Source organism: Ranitomeya variabilis, chromosome 2, assembly GCF_051348905.1.
Source record: "Ranitomeya variabilis isolate aRanVar5 chromosome 2, aRanVar5.hap1, whole genome shotgun sequence".
In the NCBI taxonomy this organism is placed as follows: Eukaryota; Metazoa; Chordata; class Amphibia; order Anura; family Dendrobatidae; genus Ranitomeya; species Ranitomeya variabilis.
In genome coordinates, this window is record NC_135233.1 from 772,774,811 (window position 1) to 772,795,443 (window position 20,633).

Here is a 20,633-nt window from a genome sequence, read left to right on the forward strand (position 1 = left end):
GTGGAGCAGGAAACTGGCTATTAGGAGCAGTGCCTGGTGAAAAGACTATAAATATAAGGGTGAATGACCTCGGGGAGATCAAAACATCCAACACCGCGGAGACACCATCACGTGTTTCTCAACGCAGTGATCCAGAGCACTGCCCCCATCCCTTAACCCCTTCATGACCTTGGGATTTTTCGTTTTTCCGTGTTCGTTTTTCACTCCCCTCCTTCCCAGAGCCATAACTTTTTTATTTTTCCGTCAATGTGGCCATGTGAGGGCTTTTTTTTTGCGGGACGAGTTGTACTTTTGAACGACATCATTGGTTTTACCATGTCTTGTACTAGAAAACAGGAAAAAAATTCCAACTGCGGTGAAATTGCAAAAAAAGTGCAATCCCACGCTTGTTTTTTGCTTGGCTTTTTTGCTAGGTTCACTAAATGCTAAAACTGACCTGCCATTATGATTATCCAGGTCACTACGAGTTCATAGACACCTAACATGACTAGGTTATTATTTACCTAAGTGGTGAAAAAAAATTCCAAACTTTGCTGAAATAAAAAAATTTGCGCCATTTACGATACTCGCAGCGTCTCCATTTTTCATGATCTGGGGTCGGTTGAGGGCTTATTTTTTGCGTGCCGAGCTGGAGTTTTTAATGATTCCAATTCGGTGCAGATACATTCTTTTGATCGCCCGTTATTGCATTTTAATGCAATGCCGCGGCGACCAAAAAAATGTAATTCTGGCGTTTCGATTTTTTTTCTCGTTACGCCGTTTAGCGATCATGGTTTATGCTTTTTTTTATTGATAGATTGGGCGATTCTGAACGTGGAAATACCAAATATGTGTAGGTTTGATTTTTTTTATTGATTTATTTTGATTGGGGCGAAAGGGGGGTGATTTAAACTTTTATATTTTTTTAATTTTTTTCACATTTTTTTAACTTTTTTTTTTTACTTTTGCCATGCTTCAATAGCCTCCATGGGAGGCTAGAAGCAGGCACAGCACGATTGCCTCTGCTACATAGCAGCGATCTGCTGTTCGCTGCTATGCAGCAGAAAATCAGGTGTGCTGTGAGCGCCGACCACAGGGTGGTGCTCACAGCTACCGGTGATCAGTAACCATAGAGTTCTCAAGGACCTCTATGGTTACAATGGAGAAGCATCGCCAACCTCCGATCATGTGACAGGGGTCGGCGATGCGCTCGTATCCGGCCGCCAGGCCGGATGCGGTAGTTAAATGCCGCTGTCTGCATTTGACAGCAGCATTTAACTAGTTAATAGCGACGGGTGAATCGCGATTTCACCCGCCGCTATTGCGGGCACATGTCAGCTGTTTAAAGCAGCTGACATGTCCCAGCTTTGATGCGGTCTCACAGCGGAGCCCTGCATCATAGCCGGGGAGCTGACCTCGGACGTACTATCCCGTCCGAGGTCAGTAAGGGGTTAAGAGAAATATGCAAATGCATGTAGAATAGCTGCGGAGACACCATCACGTGTTTCTCAATGCAAGCAATAAATAGCCAGGTCTTTCACCGGGAAGGAACAACCACGGGAAGGGCAGCATCCAATAAAGGAAAACCACCTATGCCAAACCATGGTATCCATCCACAGACAGCTGTTTCGGTGTATTTGCCCCTCATCAGTGTGGAGTAGGAAACTGGCTATTAGGAGCAGTGCCTGCCTGGTGAAAAGACTATAAACATAAGGGTGAATGACCTCGGGGAGATCAAAACATCCAACACCGCGGAGACACCATCACGTGTTTCTCAACGCAGTGATCCAGAGCACTGCCCCCATCCCTTAAGGGAAATATGCAAATGCATGTAGAATAGCTGCGGAGACACCATCACGTGTTTCTCAACGCAAGCAATAAATAGCCAGGTCTTTCACCGGGAAGGAACAACCACGGGAAGGGCAGCATCCAATAAAGGAAAACCACCTATGCCAAACCATGGTATCCATCCACAGACAGCTGTTTCGGTGTATTTGCCCCTCATCAGTGTGGAGTAGGAAACTGGCTATTAGGAGCAGTGCCTGCCTGGTGAAAAGACTATAAACATAAGGGTGAATGACCTCGGGGAGATCAAAACATCCAACACCGCGGAGACACCATCACGTGTTTCTCAACGCAGTGATCCAGAGCACTGCCCCCATCCCTTAACGGAAATATGCAAATGCATGTAGAATAGCTGCGGAGACACCATCACGTGTTTCTCAACGCAAGCAATAAATAGCCAGGTCTTTCACCGGGAAGGAACAACCATGGGAAGGGCAGCATCCAATAAAGGAAAACCACCTGTGCCAAAACATGGTATCCATCCACAGACAGCTGTTTCGGTGTATTTGCCCCTCATCAGTGTGGAGTAGAAAACTGGCTATTAGGAGCAGTGCCTGCCTGGTGAAAAGACTATAAACATAAGGGTGAATGACCTCGGGGAGATCAAAACATCCAACACCGCGGAGACACCATCACGTGTTTCTCAACGCAGTGATCCAGAGCACTGCCCCCATCCCTTAAGGGAAATATGCAAATGCATGTAGAATAGCTGCGGAGATACCATCACATGTTTCTGAACACAAGCAATAAATAGTCTGGTCTTTCACCGGGAAGGAACAACCACGGGAAGGGCAGCCGGTGAAAGACCTGGCTATTTATTGCTTGCTTGCGTTGAGAAACACGTGATGGTGTCTCCGCAGCTATTCTACACTGATCCCTCAATGACCTGCCCCTTAATTTACAAAATGAATATTTTATATATCTTAAGCAGAAATAAAACCCTTGGCAGGCAGGTGCCGGCTGTGGCGTCTGCGCTGCAACCTGGTTACACGTATACTGTGTATATAATTAATTTATTTGCTGTTCTCCTGAAAAAAAATCTTTGAAAATGGCACCTGCCGCACCTTCTCAGTAGCAGCTATCGGTGTCTGTAATCTTGACCTCACGTCCTCAATGAAAGGGCAAATTTGGATAAAACGGAATACATTTCCACAGACGAACTGAAAAATGTTGTAGAAATCCTTTCTAGAAGATAGAAAGTTGTTATAGCAGCAATGGATAAATAGTTAAAAAAAACAAAAAAAAAAAACAAAGGGGATGATAAAAACAATGCTGAGTGTGGGTAATATCTTCACATGAATTTATAAAAAAAAATAAGGGCGTTTTAACAACAATGTCTCTCCAGACTTCCTTCTCTCCTGGTCTCCCTGGACCAACTGACTCGTTCAACTGTCTGCTTTTAACTGACTAACTCCTCCTCAAGACCAAAATACTTAAAGCTGGGGAAGCTCCCCTGAATCTGGGTTCAAAGCTCCCCCTTCTGGCCTGGATTCAGAATGTGTTGTATGTAGATGCGTTACCTGATTAAGGGAATCCTCCTTGCTCCCAAGAATGATATCGCCCTCCCAGAAAAGAAGGCAATATCACTGAAACAACCGGTTACCTGGGGTGTTACAAAAACCCTAACCACAAACCTAACCCAAACACACCCCTAACCCTAATCCCAACCCTAACCATAACCACAACCACAAACTTAACCCTAACACACCCCTAACTCTACTCCTAGCCCTAGCCCTAACCCGAAATATAGCCGTAACCCTATTCCTAACTTTAGGCCAACTCACTTTAGCCCAACTCACTTTCACTTCAACTCTAACACTAATGGAAAAATGGGAATACATTTATGTTTTTATTTCATTATTTTTCTCTAACTAAGGGGGTGATAAAGGGGGTTTTATTTACTATTTTTTTATTTTGATCTCTGTGATAGTATTTAATGTGACCACCATTTTCATACGGAAGAAGACATTGGTGGTCTGTGGGACTTCACGGGGGCATGCAGGGACACCATAGGTACTAGGGGGTGATTGGTTTACTCCAAACAAATGCAGTCTCAGGGTGTAGTGGACCCAATTAAAGATGGCAGCAATGCCAGTGCAGCAATACTGATGAAACAACCACTCACAACCTACCAATTCACGGAGGGGGTGGTTGTTTGGTATTATTCGTACACAAAAGATAATCTGTATGCAGCGTTATTCATGTACCGGTAATGAGGAGCATCTGGCTTACAGCCTATTAGTGATGCCCATACTCTTAGATAAGGTGGGCTGCCCAGTGCTAACCAAAATGCATCCTGTGTGAACAGAGGCCACAGTTTACAGAGCCATCTGGGCCCAACTGCACCCTGAAAAAATAAATAAAATGAAAAAAACACATATCAATATATGTGAGATATTAGTTGATATTATGGCCAAAATATGGAAGCTCGCAAGCCATGTCAAGGGTCCCCACGTTTTTGAGTCCTATCACTAATCATCAAAACAGAGCTGACTGACATAAAAAGAGGACTTAAAAATCCTCCAAAATTTTTTACAAAAACACCAGAAAAAAGTAGAGATGCTTTCCTGCCCAGGCCTGCAGCAGATGTGCTTGATGGGGTAGATGATGGTTGTCGAGGTCTGCTGGTCCACATTTTTGCGCAGTTGGATTCCCACAGTAAAACATGTTGATTGTGCATGTGAAGATGCAATTTTTACCTCGACTCAGTTTTTTTTGCAAAGTTGGCAAATTAGGTGAGTTAGCTCATAATTTGCAGTGTCAAAAAAGGCCCAGGCTAAGCAACCCTTGCCACCCCTGCTAGCTGCAGACTTGCGGACGCTGCTGGTCACAGGCACAGTTGTGGCTGAGGTTGCATTGCTCATCGTGGCTGCATCATTAGGTGTCTGCAACGTACGGCACCACATAACCTCCTCCACGTCTTCCTCAGATGACCTACTCAGCTGTGTGCTTCTATGTTCACAACTAGTGGAATCTAACACCTCATCATCATCCTCTGTGTTATCACATTCAAACTAAAAATATTTTTGGCGTCGGTGCACCAAGTTAAAAAAGCTAGATTTCGTCCTCTTGACTCTGCAATGCTTATGAGTACACTTCTGATGAACATCGCATAGAATGTGTTAACAACTCTTCAGATTCATCCATTTGTGGTTCCATACAGTCAGTTGAATGGTTGGATAGTTGGGACACGGGGGAAAGCAAGTGGAATTTGGGTGCCATCTCTGTGGACTGTACTGAGTGTGATGTTGAGGTGGAGGAAGAGAAGGAGAGGCCACTTGAAGCTGCACTTGTCATCCACTCGAATACATGCTCTTTCTGGGCATCATCGACAAGGTGTACTGCTGTTTGTCTGCCATAGAAAGTAGTGGTGTAGCCTGTCTAGTAACAGAAGTTACTCAGATAGTGTGGTAGGAGAACAGTATTAACAACAACAAAATAATTTTAAAATCTGCACCACCTTTGCGAACAGCTGAATTTCAGCAATAGTAAATTCCAAGTTGAAATATGGCGTGATGTATTGTGCTAGTCACAGAAAAAAGAATTGTTCGAGCATGGATGAGGCATGTATGACAAAGAAGTTAAGCTATAAATAATTTGAAAGTCAGTTCCATTAGTGTATGACCTATAACACACTCGATGCTACAAACTATTTTATAGTCAGGTCCCCTACTGTATAACGTTAATAACAGAAGAATTTTTGGTGGCTTCTGGATCAGGCCTCTATAACACACTAGATGCTACAAACTATTTTAAAGTCAGGTCCCTTACTGTATGACGTTAATAACAGTAGAATTTTTTGTGGCCTCTGGATCAGGGTACTGCTGCTTAATTTCAACCCAACCAAATTACAAAGTGTGATATGGAGGGTTGTCTAACTTTTTGCAACTGACAAATTATAATTTTTTTAATGTGCCTTAGGTCTGCAGACAAGTTCATGCCACAAAATGACTGTTAGGGTTGGCGGAATGCACCGAATATAAATATATATGAGACAGTAGGTGCGTTCGCAACCCGGGATCCACCGTGCAGGAGAGAAACCTGCTGCTAGTAACAGGCGGTACTATATGGCGGAATTAGGGAACTCTGTTACTTCACAGATTCACTACGAAAAGAGAACGCCGTGCCCTGTTAACCTCACAGGAGATCACAGCTACCTAATAGAGCCAACAGTGGTCATGCAGTCAGAATAGCACACAAGCAACTCCTCTCCGGTGGAGCCGGAATTCTAATGGCTATACGCCAGCCCTGAATCCACAAAACTCCACCAGAGGTGTCGGTATTCTAGGGGCTTATTTCAGCCAAACCCTGACCACATACAACCATGACCACACTGGCGCTGAACCCATAACATAGGTTTGATACTAGCGCATGGCCATGCGGCCATGCAAGCCTTTTACAGTTTTAGCACTCAAGGACCTTCCTAGTGGTCCAACAGGAACCGCTTCAGGACCTGCGCATGAGACCCCCAACCTCCAATGGGAGGTGGTCCCGTGGGCATGCCCAGTATGGGAAAAGCAGGACTTAGTCCCAGAAAGATCTGCTCGCTGCTGATCAGCGCTGGCTACAAAGGCAGAGCCTGGAAGAACAGTAGTAACCAGTCGCCCAGTATCAGCCTGAGTCAGACGCTGGGACCGACGTCTCCACTGAGCAGGCTCCACTGTGGCTGGACAGGAATGAGAGACCACAACAGAGATGGTTCGAGACTCCCCCTGTGCAGAGGTGAGAACTTGACACCTAACAATGACAACGTGGGTTAGAGCTGCTGTTTCACACTTAGCTTGTGAAAAAATATTAAAGTGCTGTACTCATGCATGGAGCACAATAGAAGCAGTGCACTTGTAGGACAAGTGCTTCGCTGGCTTTGTCTGTGAACCTTCATTATGACAACAACAAAAAATGCTGGAAGGTAAATTTAACATCCACACTGGACAGTAGCTAGCTACACTATCTAACTGATATACAACCGCCTAACTCACTTGCTAAAATTTTGCTGCTAACAGTGGCAGAGTCAGGAGCAGCCTCTCTGCGCTGTTAGTGTCAAAATGGTGCTAAAACAAGATGTCCACTATTTTTATGGAGTGGGACATGTGATTTCCGCAGCCAATGGCACATGGCGTTGTGTCAGGACATTGTGGCTGTTTCCTGCATCCTGATTGGCTAGCTGCAATGTGCACACATAAAGTTAGGAAAAAATGACTGTTTTCAAGAACGCCGCGCCTCTCAGCTCTGCAAAAGCCCTCCCCTCATCAAACGCATGCCAAACGCTCATGATACACCACCATTATCATTGATAAAGTGCTGAAAATACTTTTGTAACAACACAAATATTTTACTGCACTTTTACAGAATGTTACCGATTTTTACCGATTTTATAAAATTTTGCACATGTTTACGATCACAAATCAGAATGTGCCATATTCGTGCTGAATTTATGTTTGGTGATCGTTTTCCAAACAAATTTGATCATCACTATTAGTAACAGAAGAATTTATTATTTTTTAGTGTGGGTGACGCCTGTATAACCTAGAAGATATTCGCCAAACAATTTCAAATTTGGATTTTGCTTGCTGTATCACATTAGAAAAAAAACAACATTTTTTGTATTTTACAATGTGCAACAGCGCTACACAAAACAATTTCACCGCCACCAAATTACAATGTAGGATATGGTGGGCAGTATCATGTTTAGCAACAGATTTTTTTTTTTGCTATGTGCATGAGGTCTGCAGACAATTTAATTTCAACCCAACCAAATGACAATGTGGGAGGCTGTATCACGTTTTGCAACAGAAAAAATTATATATTTTTTTTAATGTGCATTAGGTCTGAAGACAGGCTCACCGTAAAACCTTAAAATTTCTGAAGTTAAAATATAACTTATTTCACATTAATAAAAAATGTCAAATACACATAATGTGAGAAAAAACACCGTCACCAAAAATTTTAAAATGTAAAAGCCACAGGGAGATGCCTGCCCCTCTAAAACACTGAGCCTCCCTACCTATCAGCAGAGGTTGGCACCCTATACGTCTGTGCAATGGCGTCCTGTTTGTCGACGGCTCACCCTGCTAGCCCTATAAGGCCCTGGTCATGGCAGAGGAGTGGAGAAGTACTAGGTAGGTGGGACTTAGAGGATGTGTGCATGATATGCTGATGTCTAAATATCAATTTAGTATGGTCTAGATGTAATGACTATTGATCTATGTGTCCAAATAAACAGAGACACAGTACTGGAATAATATCTATAGATGTTGCAGACCTGTTCCTGCCCTCTGAATACCTATCTGACTGCAGGGGTTGGCACCCTATGATCACGAGATTTGTACCCCCGCTCATTGGCGGCTGTCCCTATGGTCCCTCTCTATTGAGTTAGAAAATAGTATAGAAGAGCTAAAGTGGGTAGTCCTCTAGCAGATTGAGGGCACCTGTCAATGTCCTCATAGTGGCTCACTTCAATAAAGAGATAGCATATACAAAGTGACTCCAAGCATCAAAGAGTCAGGTGGTTATAGAGAAAGACAGATGAAAAACAAATACATATGTACCAAGTGTAATGATTAGTAATCGCATTTAATGTTATATGATCTAGAAAAGGACCTATGTCACATATGGATGTGCCCTATAAGGTGAACCATGTGGTCTCTTAATGCCATTAAATGAGGAGAGGTAATATATCAAACAGCCCAAAAAATCTAAGTTCACCGTAAGTCCTATAGTGATATCATTATATAATGAGAGTGCCAATGCCAACTCTGTGCATACTAGACCTCTCAAATATAGCAGATCATAGAAAAAAACATATTTGCTCCTCTATTTGTGATAAAGTTATGTATAACCACATAGAACATTCAATCCTCCCATAGTATTCATAAATTAATGCCCTTTAATTGCATTAGATAGTTATCACCAGCCACTATAAATAACCCATATCCTATTCATATGGTAATGGTTACCAAAGAAATAACCCATGTCATAATTTCATACAAAAATTGGTACATGTCCAGAGCCTAACAGACAATATTCCATAACCACCTGTTGTTATTTGACCCAAAAATCAAACTCGACGCGAGGTTCATCAGGAGTATGCTGTTAATCAAGGAGCACTTAGCTCATATTTGTCCATGTTCCAAGAAGTCTCAATGGCCAGATGTTATGAGTAGTGTTGAGCGATACCATCCGATATTCAAAAGTATCGGTATCGGATTGGATCGGCCGATATCCAAAAAATATCGGATATCGCCAATACCGATATGCAGCGCCCCAGAGTCCTGGTCGTTGCAGTACTGTTGCTCCGCCACTAAGGGGGCTATGGTACGTCTGATGGTACTGAAGGAGTTCATCTGACCAGGTATCACAGACACCAATACATTTCACAGTCTGGCCTCCAGGGGGAGCTAAGGGCACTATGCATTAGGCCACTCCTCACAGTCTGGTAAAACTGGGGGTTGGATAGGAAGTTAGATCAGAAAGCTGACTGGGTTGGAACCAGGCAACACCTTGTGGCAGAGGGTGTTGTAGGGGAAGATTCAGAGGGGTCCCTGTCAGGGGTGGGATCCTGACAGAGGCCTAGCAACCAGAGAGAACGTTACGGGACCGCTCCTGCACGATATAGCGGCGGTACCCCAAGAAAGGACAAGAAGCGAGGTTTATTGTGCTGAGTGAGAAACGAGATCAACACAACAAGGAGAATACCAGTAGGAGTCGTGCTGTAAGACAAGGCAACATCCTACTGAGGCGCGTAACCGGTGGCCGGAACGCCGAGGAAGTATAGAGCTCCAGGCCAAACTTCAAACCTATGGCAGGACAGTCAGTTATAGGTGGGCTGTCTCACCCAATTGACCTAGGAAGACACAGGGGGGTAACAACAGGAGTGGGGCGACGCTAGAGTCCCGGAAGAGCTCCGAGCCTCCCCGTCATACGGGTGCGTCCTAACCATAAGATCTGGGGGACGTGGAAGAACATCAGAATCGAGTTGTGAGGGAACAGGAGAAACAGACACAACAGTTGTGGGGACTATCCCGTAAGCACAGCAGGGGAGGACCACAACACACAAGCGCTAGAGGGTAGGCACAGATTTCCACCTGCAAAGGGAGCTCTGGAGGTGCCATCGGACCGGCCAGGCTTGCGCAGCCCGGTTAACCGTATTCCGGATTGAGGATCCTGAAGCCTTCAGTAAAGAGGTAAAGAGACTGCAACCTGGTGTCCTCGTTATTGACCGCGACCGGCACTTCACCGCACCATAACGTCATCCCATACCTCCACCTTCATTGTACGCCCCTCAGCAGGGTCACGGACCGGGTCTAGCCACCGTGACAACCCCAGAGCAGAGACTCAGAGGCCCGGTACCGGGTACCCCTTGGCCCTGCGGTAGTGGGGGCGCTACAGATACCCGATACCAATACAAGTCAATGGGACACAAATATCGGAAGCTATCCTGGATGGTTCCCAGGGTCTGAAGGAGAGGAAACTCTCCTTCAGGCCCTGGGATCCATATTCATGTAAAAAATATAGAATAAAAAAAAAAAATATGGATATGGCTCTCACCGGTGCAAGCATCTGCCTCCGTTCCTAAGAATGCAGTGAGCGAAGGACCTTCGATGACGTCGCAGTCACATGAGCGGTCACGCGACCAATCACAAGACCGCGACGTCATCGCAGGTCCTACACTCACTGCATTCTTAGGAACGGAGGCTGCCGGTTGCACCGCTGAGGTCCAGGGTCCGTCGGAGGGGTGAGTATATCCATATTTTTTATTTTTATTCTTTATTTTTTGCATGAATATGGATCCCAGGGCCTGAAGGAGAGTCTCCTCTCCTCCAGACCCTGGGAACCATACGCACCGCACACGCCTGGGAACTTATAGGAACTTCCGATTCCGATTTCCGATATCACAAAAATATCGGAACTCGGTATCGGAATTCCGATACAGCGAATATCGTCCGATACCCGATATTTGCAGTATCGGAATGCTCAACACTAGTTATGAGACATTTAGGGTCAGTCCCCTCTAGTGAGATGCTAGATGTTAAGGAGGCAGCCCCGACCATTTATAGAGTAAGTGACTCACATGTGTTGTAAAGAAACTAAAGCCCCCAATCAGACAGCGTGTCATTGATGCATTCCAGGAACCAGAACCGGATATCATATGGAGCAAGATTCATAATACCTGTCCGGGACCCGTACCAATCCTCCCTTGCTCAGGACCGGAAACACAGTGCATGCCACCGCGTGACAGCAGAGCTGATGCCATTCATCTTTCGGGCACTTATGCGCAAAACCGGAAGTCCGTGTGTTCCACAGTATTATAATTGGAGCGCAAACCCAGAAGTAGGTGCGTTCCAACGTATTAGAGTCAGGCCAAAAAACCCAAAGTAGGTGCATTCCATCGTATCCCAGCAGTCAATAGCAGGATAGAGGCCAATTCTGTATGGTACAGGTGATATGTCCATACCCCGGTGCAGATATCACAGGTATAAGGGGAGGCTACCGGCGTATCACAATATGGCACACGCAATCAATATATAGTCAGCGGACTTTTGCCAAGCCCAATATTGGGCAGTGAGTAGTGTAATATTTTACATTGTCACATACAGGTCCTTCTCAAAAAATTAGCATATAGTGTTAAATTTCATTATTTACCATAATGTAATGATTACAATTAAACTTTCATATATTATAGATTCATTATCCACCAACTGAAATTTGTCAGGTCTTTTATTGTTTTAATACTGATGATTTTGGCATACAACTCCTGATAACCCAAAAAACCTGTCTCAATAAATTAGCATATTTCACCCGTCCAATCAAATAAAAGTGTTTTTTAATAACAAACAAAAAAACCATCAAATAATAATGTTCAGTTATGCACTCAATACTTGGTCGGGAATCCTTTGGCAGAAATGACTGCTTCAATGCGGCGTGGCATGGAGGCAATCAGCCTGTGACACTGCTGAGATGTTATGGAGGCCCAGGATGCTTCAATAGCGGCCTTAAGCTCATCCAGAGTGTTGGGTCTTGCGTCTCTCAACTTTCTCTTCACAATATCCCACAGATTCTCTATGGGGTTCAGGTCAGGAGAGTTGGCAGGCCAATTGAGCACAGTAATACCATGGTCAGTAAACCATTTACCAGTGGTTTTGGCACTGTGAGCAGGTGCCAGGTCGTGCTGAAAAATGAAATCTTCATCTCCATAAAGCATTTCAGCCGATGGAAGCATGAAGTGCTCCAAAATCTCCTGATAACTAGCTGCATTGACCCTGCCCTTGATGAAACACAGTGGACCAACACCAGCAGCTGACATGGCACCCCACACCATCACTGACTGTGGGTACTTGACACTGGACTTCAGGCATTTTGGCATTTCCTTCTCCCCAGTCTTCCTCCAGACTCTGGCACCTTGATTTCCGAATGACATGCAAAATTTGCTTTCATCAGAAAAAAGTACTTGGGACCACTTAGCAACAGTCCAGTGCTGCTTCTCTGTAGCACAGGTCAGGCGCTTCTGCCGCTGTTTATGGTTCAAAAGTGGCTTTACCTGGGGAATGCGGCACCTGTAGCCCATTTCCTGCACACGCCAGACTCAGTCCACTGCTTCCTCAGGTTCCCCAAGGTCTGGAATCGGTCCTTCTCCACAATCTTCCTCAGGGTCCGGTCACCTCTTCTCGTTGTACAGCGTTTTCTGCCACATTGTTTCCTTCCAACAGACTTACCATTGAGGTGCCTTGATACAGCACTCTGGGAACAGCCTATTTGTTGAGAAATTTCTTTCTGGGTCTTACCCTCTTGCTTGAGGGTGTCAATGATGGCCTTCTTGACATCTGTCAGGTCGCTAGTCTTACCCATGATGGGGGTTTTGAGTAATGAACCAGGCAGGGAGTTTTTAAAAGCCTCAGGTATCTTTTGCATGTGTTTAGAGTTAATTAGTTGATTCAGAAGATTAGGGTAATAGGTCATTTAGAGAACCTTTTCTTGATATGCTAATTTATTGAGACAGGTTTTTTGGGTTATCAGGAGTTGTATGCCAAAATCATCAGTATTAAAACAATAAAAGACCTGACAAATTTCAGTTGGTGGATAATGAATCTATAATATATGAAAGTTTAATTGTAATCATTACATTATGGTAAATAATGAAATTTAACACTATATGCTAATTTTTTGAGAAGGACCTGTACAACTTGTAATCAGATATATATTCAAATAATGTCAAATAAAAAGTATACAACACCCAAGTGAGGGTTGACAATTATACAAATATTTCCAATACAATTATTATTTCATTCCATTAGGGCCCATATAGGTGGATAGGCTACAGTATTGCAGATCCAGAAGGATAGGGGAATGGGACCAAAATTTCAAAGATTGCAACTAAATTGAATCTGTTCATTTAGACCACTAGGAAAAATGGATTCCAGCCTTTGGATCTTTCTCAATTCCATCTGTAGTATTTTTTTTATTCCAGTCACCTCATCTGATTGACGGCATGATCATCTCAATAACGCTGAGGCCATGTGCACACGTTCAGTATTTTTCGCATTTTTTTCGTGTTTTTTCGCTATAAAAACGTGATAAAAACGCAAAAAAACGCGAAAAAAAACGCTAACATATGCCTCCCATTATTTTCAGTGTATTCCGCATTTTTTGTGCAAATGTAGCCTCTTTTTCCGCAAAAAAATCGCATCGCGGAAAAAAAAGCAACATGTTCATTAAAATGCGGAATTGCAGGGGATTCCGCACACCTAGGAGTCCATTGATCTGCTTACTTCCCGCACGGGGCTGTGCACACCATGCGGGAAGTAAGCAGATTATGTGCGGTTGGTACCCAGGGTGGAGGAGAGGAGACTCTCCTCCACGGACTGGGCACCATATAAGTGGTCAAAAAATAAGAATTAAAATAAAAAATAGTCCTATACTCACCTTCGATGTCTTCCCGCCTCTCAGCTGCATGCTGCCGCTTCGGTTCCTGTAGCTGGTGTGCGGTGAAGGACCTCTGATGACGTCACTGTCTTGTGATTGGTCGTGAGCGGTCATGTGACCACTCACATGACCGCGACGTCATGGAAGGTCCTGCGCGCACACACCATCTATACGGAACGGACGCCGGTGAGGAGATCAGCTGTCTGCGGGTGAGTATAAGCATTTTTTTTATTTTTTTAATTATTTTTAAACATTCTATCTTTTACTATAGATGCTGCAAAAGCAGCATCTATAGTAAAAAGTTGGTCACACTTGTCAAACGCTATGTTTGACAAGTGTGACCAACCTGTCAGTCAGTTTTCCAAACGATGCTACAGATCGCTTGGAAAACTTTAGCATTCTGCAAGCTAATTACGCTTGCAGAATGCTAAAAAAACGCGAAAAAAACGGAAAAAAAACGCAAAAAAAAAAGCGGATTTCTTGCAGAAAATTTCCGGTTTTCTTCAGGAAATTTCTGCAAGAAATCCGGACGTGTGCACATACCCTAAAAGAGAAAGATCCAAGATCACCCTGATGCACATCTCGGACATGTCTTTATATGGGTGTATCCCTGGCATGCAGGATGTCCCCCAGGTGATCACCTTTACGTTTCCTAAACTCTCTTTTTGTTTTTCCCACATAATTGAGGGAACACCATTTGAAAAGAAAGATCACTCTGACAGTTTTGCAATTGGCAATGTGTCTATTCTGGTAAGGTCTACCTGCAGATTCGCTGCTGAATTGTTTGCCAACTTCCACAAACCAGCAAAAGGTGCCAACCTCCCTCCTATCCAACCAAGTACCTTTTTTCCATGGGGGGTATAATTACTAGGGACGAGTTGGTCCCCAATTGATCTTCCCTATATGTGATAGCAGGTAAGTTGGGTAGGAAATCACATCTCTCAATAGCCTTAAGTATGCCCCAATGTTTAATAAGGATCTCTCTGACCTCAGTGGAGTACCCATCAAAATTACCTATACAGTATTATCCGTAAATAGTTGTCATCACTCTTCTCCCTGGGATACGATACGATACGATACGATACACTTGATTGATCCTGTGGGAAATTATGGTATCACAGCAGCACAACTTAAATCATAAAAATCATAAAATGAATTACTTAATTGACATGACAGTGTAGTTGACAGAAGAACATTATACATTATACATTAGAATAGGACATACACAACGAGTGAACTGAAATGTAGAGAAATAAAGTAGACATTCACCTTGATGATTTAACCCAATGTTATTGTTGTACATTCCCATGGCAGTTGGCACAAACGATTTCCTATATTTTTCCTTCTTACACCTCAGAAGTATTAGCCGGTTACTGAAGGTGCTCTTCTGTCTCATGAATAGCTCATATAATGGATGTGCATTATTGTTCATGATTGCCATACACTTTTTCAGAGTTCTTCTCTCCACTACCTCCTCAAAAGAGTCCAGATTGCAGCTAACAGCAGAACTTGCCTTCTTGATAATCTTATTCAGCTTATTAGCATCAGAAGCCCGCACACTACTACCCCAGCATATGATTGCGAAAAAGATGGCACTTGCCACCACGGACTGGTAGAACATTTCTAACATTTTGCTGCACACATTAAAAGACCTCAGTTTCCTTAGGAAATACAATCTGCTCATCCCCTTCTTGTAGACAAACTCTGAGTGGCATCTCCAGTCCAGTTTGCTATCCAAATGGACCCCCAAATATTTGTAACTCTCCACCTGCTCTACCTCCTGCCCAGCAATAGTGATCGGTAAGCATTCCATCTTTATCCTGCTATAGTTGGCCACCAACTCCTTAGTTTTCTTAACATTTAGTTGTAGATAGTTACCATTGCACCAATCCACGAAATTCGACACCACCCTTCTGTATTCCTCATCCCCCTGATCTCCCCTAATACATCCCACAACCACGGAGTCATCCGAAAATTTTTGAAGGTGGCAAAGATCAGATTTATACTGAAAGTCTGAAGTATACAGAGTGAAAAGAAAGGGCGCAAGCACCGTTCCCTGGGGGGCACCTACACTGCTCAATAATCTGCTTGACACAACTGCCCCCATCTGTACAAACTGTGGCCAATCAGATAGGTAGTCAGTTATCCAATTTCCTATCCTAGTTCTTGTACGAGTTTTGGCTGTGCTGAAAGGCCTCCTGAAGAACTTTTTTTGGGATAACTCCTGTCCAGGAATCTATCCCTAAATTCCCTAGCTTGTGTAAAAAAAGCAGATGTTTTGGAACAGTTCCTCTTCATTGTAAAGTATTGCCCCTTGGGAATGCCCTTACGAAGACTAAGGGAGTGATGGCTGCCCCAGCCAAGTAAGCTGTTAGTAGAGGTTGTTTTTTCCAGATGGCCGTCACTGTCTTTTTGAATACTAATATCCAGAAAGGTGATGGCGCTCAAGTCAATATCTGAGGTGATTTTAAGGCCAATAACATTGTTATTTAACGCTTGGACAAATCTGTTAAAAGAGAGGACATTCCCTGTCCAAAAAATCTGAATATCGTCAATATAGCGGCCCCACCAGGCAGACTTATCGTCACAGAAGACAAAGGTGTCCTCCCACCTGCCCAGGAGCAAGTTGGCATATGTGGGTGCACAGGGACTACCCATGGCTGTGCCCCTGAGCTGGTGGTAGTACACTCCATCGAAAAGAAAATAATTGCGTGTTAACATGAAGTTTAACAGTTCACAGATTAATTTACTGTGCAAACTGAAATGTATACCTCGGGATCTGAGAATAAAATTGATGGCCTGTATACTCATATGATGGGGGATGCTGCTGTATAATGCCTCGACATCAATGGAGGCTAAAAAGGTATCTTTACTCAGGGAAATGTCCTCTATTTTCAACAGTAAGTCTGAGGTATCCGTAATGTAAGATGGACGTGCCATAACAAATTGCCGACTCTGTCTACATATATTTCACAGTTTTGTGATATCGAATCATTTCCAGAAACAATTGGAAGTCCCTTCAATGGGGACAAGCCCTTATGCACTTTTGGTAGCTCATAAAACACCAGTATGGTAGGTGTTCTCTGCAACATAAAGCCCTTTTCATTTTTGCAGATGATATGTGAGTCCAGGGCTGAAGTGAGTATCGACTTGAGCTTCATTTTGAATTCCTCAGTGGCATCCTTCCTCAGTGTACCATATGTGGATCTATCCATGAGGATCTTAAAAGGAACCTGTCACCCCCAAAATGGCTGGTGAGGTAAGCTCATCGGCATCAGGGGCTTATCTACAGCATTCTGTAATGCTGTAGATAAGCCCCCGATGTTACCTGAAAGAGGAGAAAAAGACGTTAGATTATACTCACCCAGGGGCGGTCCCGCTACGGTCTGGTCAAATGGGCGTCTCAGCTCTGCTCCGGCACCTCCCATGTTCATTCCATGACGTCCTCTTCGGGTCTTTACGCCGCGGCTCCGGCGCAGGCGTACTTTGTCTGCCCTGTTCAGGGCAGAGCAAAGTACTGCAGTGCGCAGGCGCCGGAAAGGTCAGAGAAGCCCGGCGCCTGCGCACTGCAGTACTTTGCTCTGCCCTCAACAGGGCAAACAATGTACGCCTGCGCCGGAGCCGCAGCGTAAAGACCCGAAGAGGACGTCATGGAATGAACATGGGAGGCGCCGGAGCAGAGCTGAGACGCCCATTTGACCAGACCGCAGCGGGACCGCCCCTGGGTGAGTATAATCTAACGTCTTTTTCTCCTCTTTCAGGTAACATCGGGGGCTAATCTACAGCATTACAGAATGCTGTAGATAAGCCCCGGATGCCGGTGTGTTGTGAATTTGCTTTTTGCTCCCTCTAGTGGTTACTAGTTTTTTGACTCTGGTTTTTCTGTCATTCCTTTTATCCGCACCTGGGTCGTTAGTTAGGGGTGTTGCTATATAAGCTCCCTGGACCTTCAGTTCAATGCCTGGCAACGTAGTTATCAGAGCTAGTCTGCTGTGCTCTTGTCTACTGATCCTGGTTCCAGTTATATCAGCTAAGTCTGCCTTTTGCTTTTTGCTATTTGTTTTGGTTTTGTAATTTTGTCCAGCTTGTTCCAAATCTATATCCTGACCTTTGCTGGAAGCTCTAGGGGGCTGGTGTTCTCCCCCCGGACCGTTAGACGGTTCGGGGGTTCTTGAATTTCCAGTGTGGATTTTGATAGGGTTTTTGTTGACCATATAAGTTACCTTTCTTTATTCTGCTATCAGTAAGCGGGCCTCTCTGTGCTAAACCTGGTTCATTTCTGTGTTTGTCATTTCCTCTTACCTCACCGTCATTATTTGTGGGGGGCTTCTATCCAGCTTTGGGGTCCCCTTCTCTGGAGGCAAGAAAGGTCTTTGTTTTCCTCTACTAGGGGTAGCTAGATTCTCCGGCTGGCGCGTGTCATCTAGAATCAACGTAGGAATGATCCCCGGCTACTTCTAGTGTTGGCGTTAGGAGTAGATATATGGTCAACCCAGTTACCACTGCCCTATGAGCTGGATTTTTGTATTCTGCAGACTTCCACGTTCCTCTGAGACCCTCGCCATTGGGGTCATAACAGTTTGCCAGGCCAGTATTAAATGTTTAATGCATTGCAGAAGAGGGATTATAAGAAAGAAGATTCTGAGTTTTTTTTTTTTTTTTTTTCTCCTTCCCCTTTACCTTAGAGTGGCTCTATGCTTGCTGCAGACATGAATGTCCAGACCTTGATTACAAGTGTGGACCAGCTGGCTACTCGTGTGCAGGGCATACAAGACTATGTTATCAGAAATCCTAGGTCAGAACCTAAAATACCGATTCCTGAACTGTTTTCCGGAGACAGGTTTAAGTTTAGGAATTTCGTGAATAATTGTAAATTGTTTTTGTCCCTGAGACCCTGTTCATCAGGAGATTCTGCTCAGCAAGTAAAAATTGTTATTTCGTTCTTACGGGGCGACCCTCAGGATTGGGCTTTTTCGCTGGCGCCAGGAGATCCGGCATTGGCTGATCTTGATGCGTTTTTTCTGGCGCTCGGTTTACTTTATGAGGAACCCAATCTTGAGATTCAGGCAGAAAAGGCCTTGCTGTCTATGTCTCAGGGGCAGGACGAGGCTGAAGTGTATTGCCAAAAATTTCGGAAATGGTCCGTGCTGACACATTGGAACGAGTGTGCACTGGCCGCTAATTTTAGAAATGGCCTTTCTGAAGCCATTAAGAATGTTATGGTGGGTTTTCCTATTCCCACAGGTCTGAATGATACTATGGCACTGGCTATTCAAATTGACCGGCGGTTGCGGGAGCGCAAAACCGCAAATTCCCTCATGGTGTTGTCTGAACAGACACCTAATTCGGTGCAATGTGATAGAAAAACCGCAAATTCCCTCATGGTGTTGTCTGAACAGACACCTGATTTAATGCAATGTGATAGAATCCTGACTAGAAATGAGCAGAAAATTCATAGACGCCGGAATGGCTTGTGCTACTACTGTGGTGATTCTACACATGTTATCTCAGCATGCTCTAAACGTATAGCTAAGGTTGTTAGTCCTGTCACCGTTGGTAATTTGCAACCTAAATTTATTCTGTCTGTAACTTTGATTTGCTCACTGTCATCTTATCCTGTCATGGCGTTTGTAGATTCAGGTGCTGCCCTGAGTCTCATGGATCTCTCATTTGCTAAGCGCTGTGGATTTACTCTTGAACCATTAGAAAATCCTATTCCTCTTAGGGGTATTGATGCTACACCATTGGCAGCAAATAAACCGCAGTATTGGACTCAGGTTACCATGTGCATGACTCCTGAACACCGCGAGGTGATACGTTTCCTGGTTTTACATAAAATGCATGATTTGGTCGTTTTAGGGCTGCCATGGTTACAGACCCATAATCCAGTCCTGGACTGGAAGGCTATGTCAGTCTCAAGTTGGGGCTGTCGTGGTATTCATGAGGATTCCCTGCCTGTGTCTATTGCTTCTTCTACGCCTTCGGAAGTTCCGGAGTATTTGTCTGATTATCAGGATGTCTTCAGTGAGTCTGAGTCCAGTGCACTGCCTCCTCATAGGGACTGTGACTGTGCTATAGATTTGATCCCAGGCAGTAAATTTCCTAAGGGAAGACTGTTTAATCTGTCGGTACCTGAACATACCGCTATGCGTTCATATATCAAGGAGTCTCTGGAAAAAGGACATATTCGTCCGTCTTCTTCCCCTCTTGGTGCGGGATTCTTTTTTGTGGCAAAAAAGGACGGATCTTTGAGACCTTGTATTGATTATCGGCTTTTAAATAAGATCACTGTCAAATTTCAGTATCCTTTACCGCTGTTGTCTGACTTGTTTGCCCGGATTAAGGGTGCCAAGTGGTTCACCAAGATAGACCTTCGTGGTGCGTACAACCTTGTGCGCATTAAGCAAGGTGATGAATGGAAAACCGCATTCAATACGCCCGAAGGTCATTTTGAGTACTTGGTGATGCCTTTTGGGCTCTCCAATGCGCCTTCAGTTTTTCAGTCCTTTATGCATGACATTTTCCGGAAGTATCTGGATAAATTTTTGATTGTTTATCTGGATGATATTTTGGTTTTTTCTGATAATTGGGATTCGCATGTGGAGCAGGTCAGGTTGGTCTTTAAAATTTTGCGTGAAAATTCTTTGTTTGTCAAGGGCTCAAAGTGTCTCATTGGTGTACAGAAGGTTCCCTTTTTGGGGTTCATTTTTTCCCCTTCTGCTGTGGAGATGGACCCAGTCAAGGTCCGAGCTATTCTTGATTGGACTCAGCCCTCGTCAGTTAAGAGTCTTCAGAAGTTCTTGGGCTTCGCTAACTTCTACCGTCGTTTTATCGCTAATTTTTCTAGCATTGTGAAACCTTTGACGGATATGACCAAGAAGGGCTCCGAT